Here is a 14,061-nt window from a genome sequence, read left to right as displayed (position 1 = left end):
ACCTGGCAGCAGAGCAAAACCAGCATGTCTGTGTATTCTCTTTTATCAGATTTCTTTGGGGAGATCAGGCTGATTGGGTTTTATACATACATACTTCTGCCATTTGGGTAACTTATGAGCCCCAGCCCATGCTGGAGGTAATGCAGAGCTGTGCAGCAGCAGTGGGACTGCCAGGAAACTCACTTTTGTGGGAATATGAATATTCCCCACTGCAAGGGGTGATGTGTGCACATATAGGGCTGACAGTAACTGCTAGACAGCAAAGCAATAAAAACACCAATCTGTCTGAAGGTAAACATCTATGGCCAAAAGGTGGATGTCTTCCCAGTGGGCTTGTGCCTAATTGCCACCTGGGTTAGACAGAAGTGAGGGTTAAGGGGAAGGATGCGCCCCGCTGTCCTTTCCCACAGCTGTCTATCTGTGCACAGTCACGACCACCGTGCGAACCCAGTCCCACGGCCGTATAAGTTTTGCACCTCTGATAAAGTAATTTTATTGTCTTCTCAGACTGACTTCCCCTCTGTTTTTCTCTGAACAACAATAGCTGTCCGACACTGTTCAAACACATTAACCAACCTGACTGCGGCAATCTCAATTTACATACGACCCAAGAAACCGATGCACACCGATGTGAATCACAGCGTTCTGTGACATCCCCCACGCTGAACTCAAAAGTTACATACCAACCTAGATTTTTTTTTCTGACTGCAACCTGCCCCAGCCTGGATAGGATGCCTGTCAAAAAGCAAAAGTGCTATGAAATGAAATTCATAGCACTGAAAGGCATCACACACAAGCTGTCGTCCCCTCTCACATTTTGCATGAGCAATTTCTGCTCGTTTGTGTTCTCTCACACACGATGTCCTCAAACAGTTACGTAAAATGAATATTTAACTTGCGATAGTCAGCTGTATTGAACTGCACTTAATTGCTTATTAAGTGAAGTAAATTACCCTTACCATATTCGTCAGAGGTGAAAAACCTACATATATGGCTACATGTAGTGCATTCATTAGTTTATGGACCCCAAATCCCTTGGAAAGTATCAGATATCTACACAGTGTCCCATGGTGCAGCATTTTGTAGCTGGATGTGTCAGCTAGCTTGCAGATATGTGAAATCATATACAAACAGACATCTCCCTATTGATTGCCTCTGTGACGAGGCTCGTTTACTCCTGCAAACATCTTCCGCAGTGTATTTCAATCACGTAATCTTTTTTTGAAAGGAGTTGAATAAGAATATGCAAAATGTGGTTCTGGATAAAACAAGTTACTTTTAGTCAAACTACTGCATCATTTTGCATAAGTCCCTTTCATAGCTGTATGTCTATTTTGACTAAGATGCTTGTATAACTGAAGTAAATACATACATTTGCTGATGTGGCCCCAGCAGTCATTTTAGCTTGTCCCTTGGTGCCAAATGAGTCACAGAAGGAAAACTATGGAGTAAAACCCAACAAAACTGTTTGGTATGATGAACTGAAGGGAGAACATGACCGCTAATGAGAACAGAAAGTCTTTCACCTCTGGTTGCCACAAGAAATCCTAGCTGGTTGAAAGTCTAATAGATGGGTGTCCACTTCCCCATAAAAGATCACAGCAATGAATATTAATAGATTAATCACATAAATCTTAATCTGTGGTTGCACAGTCTCTACCTGCTATGTGGACAAGTGGGGTTCACTTCCTAAACATACTGGCATTGCAACTACCACAGACGCTATCCATACATTATTGAATATGACAAGATTTTTTATGACTGTGGATTTCAAAACTACTTTGAATAGAAAGTTTAAACTTTAAAAAAAAGTATTTTGTAGATGTGGACCATATCCTCTTTCATCCCTAACAGTAGACTAGATCCTTGATAAGTCATGCTCGTAATTTCCATGTGACAGCTACAGTTCTTTTTTGTGCCACAAAAATGAACAAATAAAAAAAAGCAATAGAACTTTATATAATAGTATTTATTGCAATTAGGTAGCTGGAAGAAAGGAAGAAAGCTGGCATCTTAGGACCAGCCAAGTTACCTGTGTCTTAAGTATATGTTCAGCAGGTCACTAATTTCACAGCTTTCTCTCCAGAGGTATAATTTTTAGGCCTATCATATGAAGATGTTTAATGTGGGACATGGGGAGATGAAAAAAGAGCGGTTCCTGTTAAAACCCTGATCATCATAGCACTAGATAACTCCTAGGCATGAGACAGGCAAATAGCTGTTACCTAAAAGAGGAGTCAGTTGGTAAACGGGTTATTTTAAGGATGTGTGCAAGTAGAAGCTCTATCAATTTAATAGTGTGTAAACCATGATCCCTAGACATAAAAATCTGTAGTTGCAGTTATTTTTGCTTGTTAAAACAAAGATACACCACGTTATCTCCAAGGTGGTTTGTAATGTTGTTGACTGATTCTGCTTCTCTTCCCTTTCCTGACTCCATCAGTCCACCCACTGCATTTTTTCCCTAGTTTGATCCAACAGTTCTAGGTGAGGATGAATTTCACACAGCCCTAGCAAAGCTGCACATTATGGTAGAAAACAGTGTGAACCATTGTGCTTAGCACTACGGAGGATTATTCCAACATTATTAGCTAGAGCTTAGATGCTTATGCCGTCAAGCTCAAACCACAGCGACTTTTTACACAGGAATACGTGATCAACAGGACAATTATCTTTTTCTTTCACCTGATAATATGAACAAAATCTACTGACAAAAATTGAAAACATGGAAGAGTTTAGGTCTACGAAAATGGTTAGAACTGACTGATGACTTGAACTATGTCAAACTTTCATTATGAAACCCAAAACCACATGAAATGTCCTGTTTCCAGTTTCATTGTTAACTCAGAACTCTGCCCAGGTTCTGCTACACATTTTCTAAGGTTCAAAACCTTTTAAGTAAAACTGTGCCTCTAATTATGGCCAAGCGTGTCAGGAGTCAATATTCATTGTACACAAAATACATGCAAAATGTGTGGTTTTGGTGTAAAACAAATTGAAAGTTGGTGGGTTTGGCCGAATTCTCTTTTTCTTGTAGGGCTCCTTCCAGTCTTAAACCGAAATGATTCCACAATAACAAAGACAAAATGAATGAGTCTTTCACAGTTCTTTTCAGCAGCAATTAGGTGCTAATATTCACTGTTCTTTTAAGAAACAAGGTACCTGTTAATATTCAGGCTCTAACAGAAAAAGGTTTAGAATATGCAGTGTCACTGAGATAAAGGTCACTTTTACATGTGTTGGAGTGCACTTAGTTTAAATGCAAACAACATAAGGCAAAACCAAGCCACTTCAAAATGTTACTCCAAGTAAAACAACTACATTTATAGATTTCCTGCTAAGTGGCTACAACAGAAACAGAGCAGCAGTTGGGAACCCACCAGGATATAGTATTTTTAGGTCAAATTTAGGTTAATATTTATGACAGTTCATTTATACTCATGCAAACACTGGAAAGAACTGCCTGAATAAGTGTGTAAAAATTACTTTCCGCATTAAATAATAAAAAAAAAATTGGGTAAAAACTTTGTATTTTATGTTGAGGTAAGAAAAGCCGGGTAAGAAGAAACTGAGGCATGTACATGAAGTTTCACAGCTGAGCTTCAACTGCGATAGAAGAAATAACATTTGAAACTAATTATTTTCACATTATCCATGTTAATTTCCTTAGGATCTCTTCTATATAATTTGCTTCTGCCAGGTTGTACTACAAACTCTTTCCTGTGTTAGATTTTTTTGTTTCACAAACGTTGGTAAGATGCTCACGAGAAATTCTGAAGTATTCTGCTCATGAAAAACCTGTGGTGCATTCTCTCAAGTAATTCTGCTTTTATAGATATACAGATGGAAAATAACTCTGCACCACATCTGAAAATGTGCCGCTTCAAAGGCAGGTGGAGCCAGGTGAAGAAGTGCTCAAAATTATTGCAGCCATAGAAGAGTAATGTCCAAATCAACTTAGCCCTGTTTCTGAAACATGGGAGACCTTCAAATACAGGAGTCCCTCAGCCCACTGCCATGAACAAACTAGACAAAGACCCTGTCATCTCACATCTAAGCCCGTGCTTAAAGCACTTTTACATATTTTTGTGTGAAAAGAGAAAGAAAACATATTTCTCTCTTTTTTCACTTAATACCAACTGGTTGTTGCTGTGGGCATATCACAAAGGGTTATAATTCTTTTTGCTTAATTTAGGTCTGTGAAAATCTTTCCATGTCCAAATGAAATATTATGCCCAGTCCATACTGAACTTTTTAATAAAAAGCAGTAAAGCAATCTGCTTCATTGTCAAATGATTGAAAGAAATTTAATTAATGCCTTTGGAGGGAACGCCTATATAAGTATCACAATCACAAGAATGTGCATATATGCATATATGAATACATATGCACAGCCACAGTCTACCCTGTTGCTTTAATATTATAACACTATAGGCCAGGAGCAACTGAAGGCAGAGGAGAACTCATAGAATTTAAAATATCCTGGTGACACAATTTTAAGGTTAAATGACATTGTGTAATTCATTAGAAGATTAAATGCTGGCTTCATCACAGGACAATTTAGCCCTAGAAGAGGGAAGCAGTATAGAATGCTCACAGACAAACAAATTAAAAATAGTAAGCTATAAACAGGGGAAAATGAGTTTATGCCACACCGACAAAACCAAAAAGAAACAAAAAAACCCAAACCCAAGTAGCAAAAAAACACAAAGATGCATGAAAAGCAGTATGCTATGTTAGATGTTTATCTATACATAAGAGACAGGTGTCACAAAAACAAAACAAAAAAATCATGAAGCTAAAGAGAAACTTTAACTCACCAGTTTCCATCTGTTATATCTGAATTCATGCATAATTGATTATCCATGACTGGTAAGTTCTTTTTTTTCACTAGCCTAACACAGTTTTCTAAACATTATGTGATAAATCACCACCAAAGTAAAGGGTGTTTGAGAAACCGTAAGGGCAGAATAAAAATTTTTTAATGAAAAATAACATGTCAGTTAATAATAGAGCTGACCTATGTTTAAGAGAGAAATTTTAATCATGTGCATATTAAATATTAATAACCTATTCTGTTATTGTTATAATAAGGTTAAGTAAGCTTCTCCATGCTTAAGGAAAGAGAAAAAGTAGGAATATCTAACAGTGAAAAAAAGCGCTGAGAAGCAGAGACATAAGGAAAATGTGTCAACAATAAACAAGAGGAAATGAGAAAGAAGGAAAAGATGAAGGTGGAAACTAATCTCTATGTGTCATTATGACTGCCAGAGTACTGGCAAAGAAGCAGCATCCTTTTATTTCAATTTTAATCATTTCTGAATTTTAATACCCTGCTCCTTTTGTAATTCTCCTGGCATTCCCTATATGCATCCATCCCAGCCAAAACACCAGTGTAAATTAAATGGCACGCAACCACACCAGTGATGTAGTTCTCCCAGTAGAACCAATTGAGTGACCAAAAAGCAGAGAAGGTATGACTACTTTGTGTCCCCGTAGACCATGGGCCAATTAAGTGACTTAATGTTCTTCAATTCCTTTAATTTTGAAAAGAAGGGCAGTGGTTAGGTAACCCAGCAATATAGAGCCATTAAAAAAAAATAAAGCAAGCCAGTAGTAATACAATAATCAGTGACCATCAGGGCCTGGAAAAATGAGTTTGCTCTCACTGGCACTAAGGAGCATCACATGATTATTTAATTACAGCTCTAATTTTTGTCTCGTGGATGGCAACATATCAACAATTAATAGGGCAAATAGAGGAGACTGCATTTTTAAAGAGACAGAACCTATGTGAAATATTGCTTGGAAATGCAATTTATCAGAGAGTATAATGCTTCTTAAGGCATATCTGTCATCATGACACACATAAAAAATTGTGCTGGTTCAATTTTCTTGCATGGTGTGTATAAAATTCTTCTGGAATGCTTACAAAATAGTAACTACACCTATGAGTATACTAATTATCATTTTAAGTGGCAATGCAGTAGTTCGTTTCTTGTAGGACATGCAGTCCAAATAAAGAAAGTATAGGAATCACAAGCCTCAAATATAAAAATGGTATCGCAAAATTATTACATCCTTTAAGATTGTAACAAAGTTCTTCAGGAATGGCCAAAAAGATTACGGTATTCAGCAAGTCAAGTGAAGAAAAAAATAAAGAAAGTCAAAATACAGTCAAGGGGAAAAAGACTGGTTTTGATTGATTGACTTTACTGTTTTTCTTACAAAGCATACTGAAACTAGGGGCTCTGCACCAGTATTGTATCCTTTCTGCACAGTGCTGCTAGGTAAGAAGTGAAAAACAAAACCCAAAAGAGGAAATACATGTGATCAGTTGCAAAGCTCTGCTCTAAAAAGCTGGATGCAGTTCCCGTTATGCTTCAACCTGCAATGACCACAGTTCAGAACATGGAGAACTGTGGGAAGTTCAGTACATGGAAGAGCAGCACTTCTCACAAGCTTCACAATTACAGGAACTGCAAATGTATCAAGAGAAAAACTCTAATTTTATGTCCATAATTTTTTTTTGCAAATGTACTCACTTTTCCACAGTGATGTGTGGACCAGGTTACGGATGCTGTAAATCTGCATTATCCAGAACGTATTTCATGCAATATTCAATATCTGAAGATAGGAAAGGCGAGCTCCAGATTTTCTCTAAACATTAAACTGTACATCTGAAAACCCCACCAAACTACTCTTAGGTATTTACTTTTAATCTTATTTCTCAATATACAACTTAAACATGCTTTTTCATTTGGTATTCTAAAATCTATCCCTTGAACAAGCAAAGAAATGCTGAAAAAAAAAAAGCTGAACAGCACTTCAAGAAGTTTAACTACAGAAGAAATACTATTACAGTAAATGCCCCATTCCTCCTGAAAATTGTGTAAAATTAAGTTGTTTTCATTGAAGACATTAACATTCTGGATTGGAGATCTTAATCTATAATCTTGAAAAGAAAGCTGGCAAGCAAGAGCTTGTATGTAAAAGTATATATCATTCTTTTTATGCACTGGTTACTATACAGATAACATGTCTCACAAAGACTGTAATTAAATGTCTAGTGCCGAAGTAACACTAAAAAGCATACAGTATTATTATATTACAATGAATCCTTAGAAGCTGAAACTGTCTTTTTTTTAAGTTTTAAGATGCCTTTAATTATTCTTGAGACTTCTTGCACTTATCAAGGAAGGCCACCTATGATGAAAAGCGTTAATGATTTAAAATCTTTCTAATACAGCTCTCCACAAAAATATTAATTTAGACTTTGATTATAAACATTTTAAAACTCACTCTGCAATTTCTCTCCACTTCTTTTTTTGCCTTTGGTCTTTCTGTGAGTTTGCGTGCAAGTACTCCCTCTCCCACTCTCTCTCCCCTCCTCTCTTTCTGTCTTTTATTTAACATGTTACAATTGGGAATACGAGGCATGTGTTATATTTAGGATTTTCCTCCTGGTCATTGAAAATGTTTTTAATTACCTGGCTGTTACAAACAGATATATTCTAATTGCAGCTACTGAAAAGCTACCACCTTTGTCACACCTTTGCATGTGGGTACGAGTTCAGAGCAGAAATTCTTTGCACTTGTGCTGTACAACGTTTTTCACTGTAGGAGTGATTTACAAATATAAAGAATTACTTCATCCTTCAATGTTCTGTGAAACATATCTATTACTAATTTCATAGCTGAGTAAATAAACTGGGGGCATATTAAGGCCTCATTTATAGAGGGATTATGTGCTGCATCTTTACTTTTTTTCATATAAAGTTGTGAGTGCTGCACATTTTCAAAATTGACATTAATGACTGCAAACACAGCACGGTCAGTTATTTACCCGAGATCACATTTTTGTCAGGGCTGAAACCAGAATCAGGAGTCCAGACACAAAAAGAGATCACAGGTGTATGCAATGCAAGTGCATCACCACTTCTAGTGAGCAGCAAGTGAAACAACACACAAATGATTGCTGCTGGCCAAATAAATCCTGTCAGAGCAGGATCCTGGGAAGATGAGATGCACTCGAGGTTTAAAGCACCTCCCTTATCTCCTCAGGTCATATCATGTCATTATGTGCCAAAGGAAAGAGATAGAGCGGGTAAGTCACTAGGAATTATGCAAGGCCAATGTAGCCAACACATGGCCCATCCTGATGTCTGCACCCTGGTATAGCTGGGTGACTGAGATCCAGCTGCAGGCCAGCAGACTCCTCTGCCTGTCTAACCCCTCCATTCACAACAGAGAAGCATGAGGTGGAAAGAGCTAATTCTTGTCTGTGAAGATGTCTTTCCAAAGATGCTTTACAACTGCTCAGAGAGTGAAAGAACAGCTGGTGAAAGGAAGCCTTCTTAAAACCTATTCTAATCCCAGCATACACAAATGCACACAGTCTCATGGGAAAATCATAGAATCATAGAACACTTAGGGTTGGAAAGGACCTTAAGATCATCTAGTTCCAACCCCCTGCCATGGGTAGGGACACCTCACAACCAGGGATGGAACATTCACAACTTGCCTGGGCAACCCATTCCAGTGCTTCACCACCCTTGACAGTAAAGAATTTCTTCCTTATATCCAATCTAAACTTCCCCTGTTTAAGTTTGAACCCATCAATCTCCAAAGAGATCACTGCATATTGGTATTCCAAATAAATAGCTAAAAGGTGACCTCAGCATAAATACCAAGTGCTGGTGTATCCCCCAGTGTGTCTGAACACCTAACACTGATCCCCTATACGAACTGTAAAAATGGAGGTCTACCAACCTCTGCAGTGATACACCAGCGTGAATGTGAGGAAAGTCAAGCCCAACAAGTTCAGAAGATATTTACAATTCAGACGGTGCCTGAGGTATGTTACTACACTCTGCTACTGCACTCTATTATTACTATGACATTCCTACTACACTGCACCAGATTTACACAGGTTAAGAGTAGATTACAGCTGATACAGGGCTTGAGGTCCAGATCATAACAGATGAATAAGTGCAGTACTAGCAAGTCTCTTTAAAATTAATCTCTAAGATTTATACCTACTGAGAGCAATGCAGTGCAGAGACCATCTGAAAGTCAACATTTGAAAAGCAACAAAATGGATATCAATTAAGTAGCCAAGTGTTGGAGATCACTGTGGTAAGCTTAGACACCGCAGGATGGCAAGTGTTCACAAACACCTACAGTTTTGAAGGGCACATTATAGTATATCCTTTCTGAAGTAACAGTTACAAGTTGTGGTTGGGGCTGTTGAGAGTTCAGGGTACCGCTGACATGGGAACTGACACACAAGCTAGCTTAATGTTAAATATGATAATTTCAGAAGCTAAGGCAAAAATGGACCTCTCAGGTAGGGGTTATTAATGGAATCCTCTGATGAAGAATTTAGGGAAGCTTTCTGCAGACTGTGGGTTATTCTGATTGTGGTGGTCTTCAGTTCAAATGCCAGCTACTTGGACGCAACAGTCCAAGATTAAAAGTAACATCAACAGGGTTTTCTGACATGGACTTTATAAAGTTGCAAAATTTCAGTATAACAAGCAATAAGAACTGTAAGTTACTCTTTAACCGTCAAACTGTTTTATTTTTATTTTTTTTTTAGAATCAGTAGCAACTTTGTGACAACTAAAGTTTAAAAAATGCACTTGATTGCATAGTGACAGATTTGCAGAACATTTTTCATCACACACACATATGTGCTTTCAGTTATTAATAAAATGCTTCTGCCCTTAATCTGCCATTGCCTGAATATACAATTTCAGTGACTTGGATAGACAAATACTGTTAAGGAATTCTGTTTTCCCTGTTTGAGATGCAATTCAAATACACCCAGTAAAACTGAATACTATGTCTTTAAAACTGGCTCCTGCATGCCACAGAAAGGAATACCGAGTCACTTTTCTATTAAGTTCCTCTTGGAGTGGAATGATAACACAACTTTCCTTTCTTCCTCATTCCCCTTTCCTTTTTTTCCCTCATTATAAACAAGGAAGAGCCAGCTGCCCTGGGTAACACCACAGGTAGATATTAAAAAGGAGACAGCCATTATTTAGTGGCAACAGGAATATAAATACATGCACTAACCTATAAACGGGTGTTTACTTCAGGAAAGTAAGTAATATTTTTCCTCTGATTGCCGTGCTGTCAGTTTAATGCAGCGTAAATAAACAGTAGGTGCATGATAGCTTTAAGTAGAAAGTGTTCATTCCACAAGAGGAGCAGATTACTGAAGCCTGATGCTTATAATGGCAAAAGCAGGACTTCCATTTTACCTGAAAATATAGCCTCCCGTGCTAAGAGAATTGTGGCTTTTCTATTAAATTAATTTGTCAGAATTCTATGAAAAATATTATGTACTCAAAGAACTTTACCAAAAACATTCATTTTTGCAGCCCTCAACTTGAACCGTTCTAAAAAACAAAAGCCAATCACTCCTCTGTAATTTCATCATCCCATTGCTCTAAATGAATGCTTTATATAATCAACCTAATATAACAGAAAATAAAATGATATATAGAATTGCCTATACTTTGAGTTATTTTGTTCTTATAAATATATTCCCTCACTGAAAGTAAAAAAGTCCCCTTTGGAAAAAGCAATGATTTCTGAGAAGATTGTATATACACTCTACATCTATTAACATAAATTATAAGAAAGTAAATGCTCCAGATGTGTTTAAACTGTTATAGAAGGAAAGTTTGTGGCTTCACTGGATATATATTAAATATATCTAGAGAGAGAGCAATGGCAGTTATATAGAAGAAGGCAATAAAATGCTTCAGTAGTATCTATATTAAAATAGCATAGTTCCTAGAAATATGACTAAAACATTTCAGAAGCCATGTTTTCTCCAGTTTTAATTCGGAAATCTACTTTTAATATACATTTATATATATAAATTGTAAACTACTTTACTAATAAAAAATTTTCCCAAATTCAGCTGAAAACCTTAAGAAGAACTTCACACTTATCTGACAATGCTTAGATTAAAAAATAGGTGACAATTAAAAGGTGACAATACTTCCAAAAATTGAGTAGTAAATGCAATTAAAAGATTTGTTGGGGTTTTTTCCCCAAGACCACCAGACTTGGGCCAGTGATCTTCTAAACAGCAGTTTAAACCCTGCTCCATCTCATGAAATGTGGGATGTTAGTGCTTATTCAGGACTTTCCTACTCTGAAAAGGTTTCTGTGCTGACAGGGTGGACGTGCTTGCGTTCCCGGCAGAGCTGAGTGTGGCAGTGGTGTCCATGGGATGCTGGCAAGGCTGCAGGCAGGGCTGGCGCTGCCTGCACTGTACTGCCTTGGGAAGCACAGCAACCAGAGGGCAGGTGCTCCTCGGATGACCTGCTGGGCCTACACTGCAAGCTTGGGCTACTGTGGCAGACCCTCTCAGCTTCTCATTCTGCCACAGCACTATGTCCCATTAGCAAGTTACAGATCATCTCTGTCTGCTTTATTGTGCCTTCTCAGAGGTGCACAGCAGCAGGTTAGGATTCATGCGTGTGTTTGAAATAACAGGAGAGGACTGACTGCAAGAGTTACTTTCCTATTTAAAGTGTTAAGAACAAAGAATATAAAAAGGAAACGGCCAGTTTTTCAAAGTGTACCCACAAAAAGCATTCAATTTAAATATTTTTTGTTCCAGTAAACTCTTTTGCATACAAAAGACTTATTTATTACATATTTGAACTTGTGGGAAAAAGGAAAGGAATGCACTGATTCCTGAAATAACTCTACAGTCTTTTTGGAGACTTTACTCTTCTGTGCTCTTGTTCTAGTCAGAACAGTTTTATTCCAGGGACAGAGGAATTCCTTGGAGTCAGTTGTTTCTTTTCCACTAGCTGTTTGTATTCAAGAGTGGGCATACATAGCATACTAGACAGTGTTTTAATTTCTCTTCTATTGCCTTATTATGTGCGTGTGCTATCTGTTCAGATGCATGCTTATATGTGAACACGTTGCATTTTCTGCCTGTTTTGTTACCTACTCCACGTTATTACACATTTCTGTGCAAACCATCACTTCAACTTGAAAAGCAAGGTAATACCAAGCGACAACCTCAAATAGAAAATGAATTAGAAAATGAGCGTATGTATAAATGCACTAAAGAGCATATAGGAATACGGGACTGAAAAGAGCAGTCTCAAATCCTACAAATAGTGCTGCCGAGTAATTAGGAGATAGAAATTGCAGAGAACATCCTACATTCATGTCTTTACACTCTACACTTACTGCTTCGAGTTGTTTTTGAATAGTGCGCCTGATTTGACACATTTCTATCTGGTGATTGTGTTAAATGCTTTAAGAGATAGTGAAATATCCAAGCATTCCTTGTGCTAACTACAGCTGAAATTTTACACTTATTGTAACCTTTCCTAACAATGTGAGAAAAACAGAGTAAATATATTAAATTTGTTTCACAACAGATGCTTAGGTTGTTAATATTTAAGATGCCTATTCATGCTATTCCTGTCTGCACATTTGTCAAAAATGTAAGCTTGAATGCTAATGTTTGCCAGCAGACTACAGCAGACAAATATACGAATGCACGGTACCAAAATAATATAAAGCAGAAATCAGGGGCTGCTGCTCGCTCCCACCCAAGCAACATGGACCAGAATGAAAGGGCACTACCAGATCATACATCCCGGCTCCTCTGCATCTGAGTTTGCGAATTATTTTCACAGAAGCGCTGCGCTCACTTGGACCGACGAAAACCAGCGGAGAGCTTTCGTCAGTTCGAACTCATCGCAGCTTAGGACCCTGTACAAACTATTTCATCAAACTTCTATTTTAGCGAAGTTTCTCCCGCAGTCAGGGAAGCCTGGAGACAGGCAGAGGAAAACTCTGAACCGGGCAGGTGCCTGTCAGGAGCGCTCCCTGGGGCAGCCAGCGGCGACGGCGACAAAAGGACGGCGGTTTGAACAAAACCTCGGCTGCCGCTTTTGGAGACGGAGCGGAAAAAACAAAACCCCATAAAATCCTGGAGCACACAGGCGCGCTCCTGGCACCGCTCCCCGCGGTAGCGGCACCGCCGGGTCGCGCCCCTGCCGCGGAGCGGGGGGGACGTGCCACCCGCCGCCGCAGGAGAGCCCCCGCCGCCGCCCCCCGCGCAACCCCCGCGCCCCGCGGAAGCGCCACCGCACCGCCCTCCTCCCAGCGCCCTCCCCCGTTCGCCGCTCCGGCCCGCAGCCTCGCCCCGCGCCCCCCGCTGTCAGGGTGCCGCCGCCCCGGGCCCGCCGCTGCCGGGCTGGCCAAACTTTGCCAAACTTTAGTTTTCCCTTCTTTTCCCTCTGCCCGGGTCCACCCGCCTCTCCCACCCGCACCGGTATCGGGCGAGGTGGCGGCGGCGGGCAAGGGAGCGGAGCGGGGCCGGCGGCCGGCAGCAGCGCGGCGGCAGGTGTGAGCCCGCGCTGGCCGGGAAGCTCCGGCAGCGGCAGCGCCCGGCGGAGCTCCGCGCCTCCGGCCGCCCGGAGGTCAGCACCGCCGGCCTCAATAAATCACCGCGGCGGGTGGCCCCGGCACGGCCCCCGTGTCCCCCCACCCCGTCCCCGAGGAGCGACGCCGAAGGAGCGGGACCGACTCACTCATGGGAGCGCGGCGGGCGAGGCCGGCGACACCTCCGGCTTCCGAGGCGCCGGCGAAGTTAATTGCACTGAAGTTCAAGTTGTCTTTTCACCCATCAGGAGTGGGCGTTTAAAGGAAGGAGAGCGAGGAGGAGGAGGGGGAGGGGGAAGGGGGAGAGTCGCTCTCGCTCGCTCTCGCACTCACACACACACACGCACACACACACGCACATACACACGCGCGCGCGCGCGCACACACACACGCATGCACGCGCGCACACACACACGCACACACACAGACACACACACCCGCCCGCTCGGCTCCGCTCCCGAGCTGCCTCAGCAAGGAGGAGCCCGGACGGAAAACACTCGGGCAGCAAGGTACCGGCGTGGGGCAGCCCTGCCTCTGTGTGTCAGTGTGCGCGGCTGTGCCTCTGTGTGTCTGTGGTGTATCTGCCCCCCCCCCCTCCTCCCCGCCTCGTTCGGCCCCTCG

At 40.7% G+C, this 14,061-nt stretch overlaps 1 protein-coding gene across 3 annotated transcripts in view; it reads right to left on the bottom strand.

Moving 5' to 3' along the window:
• SATB1 (SATB homeobox 1) overlaps positions 1 to 13,733 on the bottom strand; it is a 92,344-nt gene extending 78,611 nt beyond the window's left edge. For all 3 annotated transcript variants that reach the window (XM_034064013.1, XM_034064118.1, XM_034064077.1), the window contains exon 1: positions 13,590 to 13,733. The gene's annotated coding sequence lies outside the window, so the exon portion shown is untranslated. The remainder of the gene's footprint in view (positions 1 to 13,589) is intronic.
• Between the last annotated feature and the right edge of the window lie 328 nt (positions 13,734 to 14,061).

The sequence above is a fragment of the Melopsittacus undulatus genome, chromosome 1, assembly GCF_012275295.1.
Source record: "Melopsittacus undulatus isolate bMelUnd1 chromosome 1, bMelUnd1.mat.Z, whole genome shotgun sequence".
Taxonomy (NCBI): domain Eukaryota; kingdom Metazoa; phylum Chordata; class Aves; order Psittaciformes; family Psittaculidae; genus Melopsittacus; species Melopsittacus undulatus.
The sequence above is the reverse complement of the archived record's forward strand: the minus strand, read 5'-3'. Positions and strand labels throughout refer to the sequence as shown.